Raw genomic sequence first — 8,000 nt, 5'->3', positions numbered from 1 at the left:
TAGATAGATAGATAGATAGATAGATAGATAGATAGATAGATAGATAGATAGATAGATAGATGGGTGGCTGGATGAATGGATGGATGGATGGATGGACAGATAGATAAGATGGATAGATTATATATATATATATATATACACACATACACAGATATATATTTTGTGTATGTATATGTATATATACATATTGTATGCTTGTGTATGTATATATGTGTGTATGTATTTGTTTTTGTATCCCTAAAATCTACCACAGTGACTGGCATATAATAGATGCCTAATAAATGCTTGTTGACTCTTGGGGAGAGGAGAAAATGGAAGAATATAGGAGGAAATTTAGGCTATGTAAAAACAAAAGATATCAATTAAAATTATTTTGAAAAAAAATGCGTGTTGACTTAATTGATAATAACTAGACCTTTTTTTAGAATTATACATAAGAAGCACACTATCCTTTATAAACTAAGATAAGTTTCTATATTACAAATTCAAATATCAAAATACACTGGAGAATTCAACAAATATACTTTACTGTATCTTTGAGGCAGCGAGGTGACAAAGTGGATAGCATGCCCTGCCTGGAATCAGGAAGATTTGTGTTCAAATGGGACCTCAGGCACTTCCTAGCTTTGTGATACCCGACAAGCCACTTCACCCCTGCCTGCCTCAGCTTCCTCATCTATAAAAATGGAGATAATAATAGCATCTTCCTCCCAGGGTTGTTAAGTGGATGAAATGAGATAATGTTGGTGAAAAATACTTTTAAACCTTAAATTCTATAGTAATGCTAATTATTGTTAGCTACTACTACCACTGCCTCTACTACTACTACTGCTGCTGCTGCTGCTGCTGCTGCTTCTGCTACTACTACTACTGCATCATTGCAGATAGTGCTATGCTAACCCTCCTGATATGGCACTGACCCTAAATTTTTTAAGAATACCACTTAAATCAATGTTGCCATGTCAAGTATTCATTATCTCCAAACTACAATTTGGAATGAAAAACTTTCAAAACTTAAAATCTCAGTTTTTGTTGTTGTTCGGTCATTTTCTGTCATGTGCAACTCTTTGTGACCCCATTTGGGGTTCTTTTGTTTTGCCATTTCCTTCTCCAGCTCATTTTATAGCTGAGGAAACTGAGGCAAACATGGTTAAGTGACTGGTCCAGGGTCACACAGTTAGTGTCTGAGGCCGGATTTGAACTAAGGAAGATGAGTCTTCCTAACCTTTGTCTTGGGGCTCTAGGCACAATGGTGCCTCCTAACTGCCCTAAATATCGGTAGAAGATTTTAAAAACATCTCTGTTGTCCTATCTGCTCCTGGAGCTCTCCCAAGGAAACTTTCAGTGAATCTAATGGAGATGGAGAGAGGAAGGAGGAAACTATGCTAAGCACTTTACAAAAAGTATCCCAATTTATCTTCACAACCACCCTGGGAAGTAGGAGCTATAATTATTTACATTTTACAGTTGGGGAAACTGAGGCAGGGAGCAGTTAAATGGTTTATTTACCCAGAGCCACACAGCTAGTAAGTGCCTGAGGTCACCAGTGTTCTAGCCACTATATTAAATAGCTGCCTCACAGTCCTGGTAAAACATACTTCTTGAATTCAAATCATTCTGGTTCTCATTGTCTGGCCAACAATAGGTCCCAGGCCAAGACTACCTAGGTCATTGTTTGGACCCTGATTGTCTCAGAGTGAATGTAAATAGCAGTTGTTTTGACCAGAAATCCTAAAGGTCTTTCCTCCCAGACTGATTTTATTTTAACTGTACAAGAGGCCATTCTTTGCCTCTTTTCTTACCTAGCCTCAATCACTGAATGAGCATTGCCTCAGTCAAACTGAAACATGTTAAGGACTTTAGCTTGAGAAGGACAAGGATTGGGGGGCAGAGCCAAGATGGCAGAGTAGAAGCAGGACCTCCTCATGGCTCTGGCTTCCACCTTCCCCAATCCATGTAAAAAGGGGACTCTAAACAACTTTGGAGCTGCAGAACCCACAAAATGACACAGAGAAGCTAACCTCCTGCTGAGGACAGCCAGGCAGGCCAGCAGGAATTGGCCAGGGCAGCGGCCTGGGAGCCAAGCCCAGCCCCACACCAAGGCTTTTGCCCCAGGGCGGGCCTGGCCAGCCCCGACCTGAAGGACTCCAGATCAGCAGAAGCTATGGCCTTTTCCAGATTTATCAACACACAGATGCGAAGGACAAAGTGAGAGGTAAGTGCAGTCTGGACTTTGGGACCAGTAAGTGGGAGTGAGTGGCTTTTGCCCTGGGGCGAGAAGCCGCTGAGGTGCCAGCACATCCAGCCAGTGCCACGTGGCAGCTTCAGCTCATGTTCTGCAGAGTGTAGGGGGACCAAGCACCAGTCTGAGGGGTAATCACTCTTGCTTTAACCTGCTTGGATCTGGATTGTAGTCTAGGGTGGAAGTCCTATGGTGTATGTCCAGCTTGCCAGAGCATGTGGAGACCTCAGAGGGGGCATCCATCTAATAACTCCGGCAACTGAGAAAACCCCAGCATTTGGGACGAAAGCTCCCCTGTCTGGTGGCAGAGTCCTATTGTGGCAAAAAGCCCAGGGGCCAAGTGACTGAGGGGAAACATGACCAGGCAAAGGAAACAAAGCAGACAGAAGATTCCAACATTAGACTCCTATTTTGGGGACAAAAAGCATGGAACAGGAGGAATTAAGTGAAGTCAGAACTCCTGCACCAAAAGCTTCAAAGGAAAATAAAAGCTGGTTATAGACTATAGAGGACCTAAGAGAAGTGGAGGAAAAATTGGGAAGAGAAATGGGAACAATGCAAGAAAATTGTGAAATGAGAGTCAATAGCCTGACTGAGGAAAATAATACTTTAAAAAACAGACTGACTCAAATGGAAAAAGAGGCTCAAAAAGGCAATGAGGAGAAGAATGCCTTAAAAAGTTGAATTTGCCAGATGGAAAAAGAATCTCAAAAGCTCAATGAGGAGAATCATGGCTTCAGAATTAGACTGGAGCAAATGGAAGCTAATGACTTTATGAGAAATCAAGATGCTGTCAAACAGATCTAAACAAATGAAAGAATAGAAGGCAATGTGAAATATCACATGGGAAAAACCACTGACCTGGAAAATAGATCCAGGAGAGATAATTTAAAAATTATTGGACTACCTGAAAGCCATGATCAAAGTAAGAACCTAGAAATCATCCTCCAGGAAGTTCTCAAAGAAAACTGCCCTGATGTTTTAGAATCAGAGGGCAAAATAGAGGTTGAAAGAATCCACCGGTCACCTGCTGAAAAAGATCCCAAAAAGAAAACTCCTAGGAATATTATAGCCAGGTTCCAAAATTCCCAGATTAAGGAGAGAATATCACAAGCAGCCAGGAAGAAACAATTTGAATATTGTGGAAACACAATCAGGACAACCCAGGATCTGGCAGCTTCTACACTGAGGGATCGAAGGACTTGGAATGTGATATTCCGGAGGGCAGAGGAGGTGGGATTAAAACCAAGAGTCACCTACCCAGCAAAACTGAGTATCATGTTTCAGGGGAAAATATGGTCATTCAGTGGAATAGAGGACTTTCAAGCATTCTTGCTGAAAAAACCAGAGTTGAACAAAAAATTTGTCATTCAGATACAAGAAGCAAGAGAAGCATGAGAAGGTAAACAGGGAAAAGTATGATGTCCTAAGTAAAGAGAGGGGCCTCTGCGTGCAAGGAAAGCAGAAGAATGAGGAGAAAGAGGCGAAGAAACAGCAGCATTTCCCAATTCAAACTGGCAGGTTGAGTTTCCAGATACCATCTACTACTCCTCACAGACTGTTTTTTGGCCTTTATTCTTGAAGAAGACTGATGTCATTGTGAGGATATTTTGACGTATGCATGAATTAGATTTAAGTGAGACAAAATTATAAAAGCTGTCAGTCTCTGTCTTTCCTCAGGTCATCAGTCTAGTGGCAAGACCTTTCCATTTATATTGTAGTTATTGTTTATATTACTTTCTTGGCTCCTCTCCCTTTTCTTTGTATCTTTTCATGTAGATTTTTCCATGTTTCTCTGTATTCATCACATTTGTCATACTGTCATATATTAATGCAGCACAATTTGTTTAGCTATTTCCCACTTGATGCACATCTACTTTATTTCCCATTCTTTGCTATCACAGAATTTCTGCTTTTAATATTTTGTTGTGTATGGAAACTTTCTTCTGACTGATGATATCTTTGAGGAAGAGTAGTGATGAAATCATTGGGGCAGAAGGTATGGAAATTTTAAAGTTCCTTTATTATTTGAATAATTGCAAATTGCTTTCAGGGTGGTTTTCCTGATTCACATCTACATCAACAATACATTACTATTCCTATGTTTTGAAAAGCCCTCAACAATGACTATTTCCATCTTTTGTTAATTTTGTAAATTTGCAATGTGTGTGGTGTAACTTCAGTGTCATTATGAATTGTATTCCTTTCATTATTAAAGACTAGAAGCATCTTTTTAAAAAAAAAGGACAAGGATCCTTACTGCACCTGGGGCCGTCTCCTATCATCTTGATCTGTATCTGGCCATTGGACCCAGAAGACTCTGGAGGAGAAACTGTGAGACTGGTGACTTTGCACATCCCTCCCTCACTTAAATTCAATTCATTTACACGTTATGGCATTACCTTCCTGGTGTCATGGATCTCTTTTAGAAGGAAGGACAAACCACAATTACAACTTGTTAAATGCTCAAGGATGTTTTGGAGTTTGAATTTATAGTACAGTCTTTTGTTAGTCTATGAATTGTGTGAAGCCACATTTGAACTCAGGTCTTCCTTACTCCAGACCCAGTGTTCTATCCACTGTACTGTCTAGCTAGCTCCCTCTGTGAGAGACACAATGAGCTGACATCCTAATAATCTTATTAAATTACAAAAGAAAAAATGCAAAAATTTGTAGCATATTAAACATAAGAGAATAATAGCAGGATAGCAACTTGTCTTCAGACCATTTCTATCTCAATTCTACCAAAATGAGATAACAATAATTACTAATGTTTCTTTACACGTATACACCACCATTGCACAGCTTACACAGCTCTTTGGCATCCTTTATCTCATAAGCTAGGTGTCACAGTGGATAGTAATAAAGAAGATTCACCTTCCTGAGTTCAAATCTGACTTCAGAAACTTATTAACTGTGTGACCCTGAACAAGTCACTTAACCCTATTTGTCTCCGTTTGTTCATCTGTAAAATGAGCTAGAGAAGGAAATTGTAAACCATTACAGTATCTTTACTAAGAAAACCCCCAAAAATGTTTCCGTAGAGTCAGACATGACTAAAACAACAAAAAAAAAATCTCATTTGAACCTTACAAAGCCTTATGAGGATGGTAGGGGGCAGGACAGATTCTCCCTATTTTACAGATAAGGAAAACTGAGGGTTAAAGAGTGGATATGAATTGCCTAGAATCCTACAGGTAGTTAGTGCAGAGGGTTAAGTCACCTCAAGCTCCCTTCCTTCCTTCCTTCCTTCATTTGATATGCACTCATCAGGAATTTACTATCCATGCACTGTCCTAGGCTCTGAGAATACAAAGTGCAAGAAAAAAAAAATAAGTCTTATCCCTGAGCACAAGCTTATATGTGTCTAGGGAGAAGAAGGAAAGGGAAAAACATGTGTATACTGAATAAATGAAGATGGGGGAGGAAAAGGGAGCGGCCTTGTATAGGAGGGGGCCAGACTTGTCCCAAATCATGCAGTTACTAAACATAGGAAGTTTCACTCTGCCATCTGTGCATCCACAGGGGAGGACTGGGTTACCCAAAGGGATCCACTGAGGCAGATTAATTTCCCTTTTGCAAGTTGCTTCAGTGAAATTTACCATCAAGGTCTCAGTAAAAAGACCCACAGCCCCTCATCCCCTGCTCCCCCCAGAAAGCAAAGCTAGGAAGTCCCTGTCTCTATTATTTTCCTCCCAAGCCCCAGGTGTAGCCCTTGTCCAACAGGGTTACCCCCTGTTCCTCTTGGCTGATGTCCTTTCTTGAGATCCAACCTGTGGCAAGGTCTGGTTGCCAGATGTGTAAGGCCCTTACTAATGAGCCTCTCTCACTGGACTCTAATTGGCAAACGCCCTCAACTCTGGTGACTAGGGCTTGGGGGGAGGTGGGGCAGGGAGGGCAAGATGGAACATGAACCCCCCTCCTTCTTCCAAAGTTCAGACAGGAGCCATGTGCCTTCGGAGGCAAACTTCACTCCATTCTGGATATTTGACTGAAAAATCCCTAAACCATTCCAACATTGACCAAGCCCTTAGCAATGCTGACACTGTATCTTGTGCCAAGGAGGATGGTGGGCAGAGACAGGGGTCTATGGAGCATGTGGAAAGATGGGTAACAAAGAGGAAGATGGAGGGCCTCTCGAGCTTTCCTACAATTACAGCCATAATAGGGAACTTTTCTTTATAATATGAAAATTATTACTATTCAAAATAATCACTATAATAAGGATTACACTGAGAAGGAGAAAGATGGGGTTGGAGCTAGTTGGCCTATAAAGTTATTCAAGCAATTTATGAGCAAGGACCAGCGCAGGGGGGCAAACTCAGGCACAGGCTAACTACTGTTTTATAATTGGAGCCGGGAGAGGGAAAATGTCCTTGTTTTAATAACAAACATAACGTGCAAGATGCATACTCCTCTGTAAGCTACAAGCAGGGCCTGCTGAACTAAATGGCGTTTCTGTTGCGATGAATATAACATCCCAGTTGAATGATTAGGACACCTGTTGACATTAATTCCAAATTATGCAGGGAAATATGTGAGCCACTCCCAGAAACATATATATCTATATACACACTTACATATATACAAATATTAAGAGGATTAGAGGAATTACTAAAAAAAAAAAGTTGTTTCCGTGTTTAATGCTAACCTGTGTTTAACTACGGAAGAGAGCTTGAAGTAAAGAAAATAGGGAAAACGATTATCGGGGACCTGGTAGGAACTGAGTGGAATATCTGTCCTAAGAAGAAATGTCCTAGAATGCAGAGGAAATCGGGCTCAAATTCATTCATTCATTCATACATTAAGAGTAATATATATATAGGCTTGACCTGTGATTTCATTGGCATAGGGAGGTGAGGAAATTCCTTCTACAGTCAATGCAGGTTGGGACCTTCTCTCCAATATGCAAAGTGAGCTAAATTAGTAATGTAGGAAAGATTGTCACCTGGGGCTTGGACCAAATAATAGCCATGGTCCCCTTCTGTCTCTAAAATTATATGGGATTCTAGGGTTTCTATTTTTTTCTAACTTTCCTCCACTCCTTACTTTAGACCTGCTTCAATTTGATTGTGTCTGAGATGCAAGGAATCTGAGAGTCCACCAAGCCAAGGCTCTTATTTTTTTTTGGTGAGAGAAACTGAGGCAGAGGTTAAATAGACTGTCAGAGCTACATAATTAATAAGTATCTGAGGTAGGATATGAACACAGATTTAACTGGACTTCAGGGACAGTGCTCTGTATACTTCACCACTGAGATATGGATGGACAGAGGGATCATTTAGGTATGCATTTGTGTGTGTATGTGCATATATATGAAAGACAGACAGATGAACCAAAGACACATACAGAGACAGAGAGGGTAAAAAGGAGGAGATGATAATGAAGAAGAAGAAGAAGAAGAAGAAGAAGAAGAAGAAGAAGAAGAAGAAGAAGAAGAAGAAGAAGAAGAAGAAGAAGAAGAAGAATTGAGATACAAAGACAAAAATGAAACAGACTCTGTCCTTAAGGAGTTTTTGTTTGATAGATAGATAGATGGAGAGAGATAGAACAAGAGAAAGAAACAAAAATAAAAAAGAAATAAGAAATGAGAGAAAATAAAAAGGAGAGAAAGGAGAAAAATAAAGAGAAAAAGAAGACAGAGAAAGAAAGAAAAAGAGTCAAAGGGAAAAGAGAAGAAATAAATAGGGAGAAAAAAGAAAAGAAAAGAAAGAGGGAGAAAGAGAGAGAGAGAGAGAGAGAGAGAGAGAGAGAGAGA

This window comes from Petaurus breviceps, unplaced genomic scaffold (genome assembly GCF_028583685.1).
Source record: "Petaurus breviceps papuanus isolate PSGF00001 unplaced genomic scaffold, PetGlider_PUasm1.0 91041, whole genome shotgun sequence".
NCBI lineage: Eukaryota > Metazoa > Chordata > Mammalia > Diprotodontia > Petauridae > Petaurus > Petaurus breviceps.
This window is presented reverse-complemented; position numbering follows the sequence as displayed.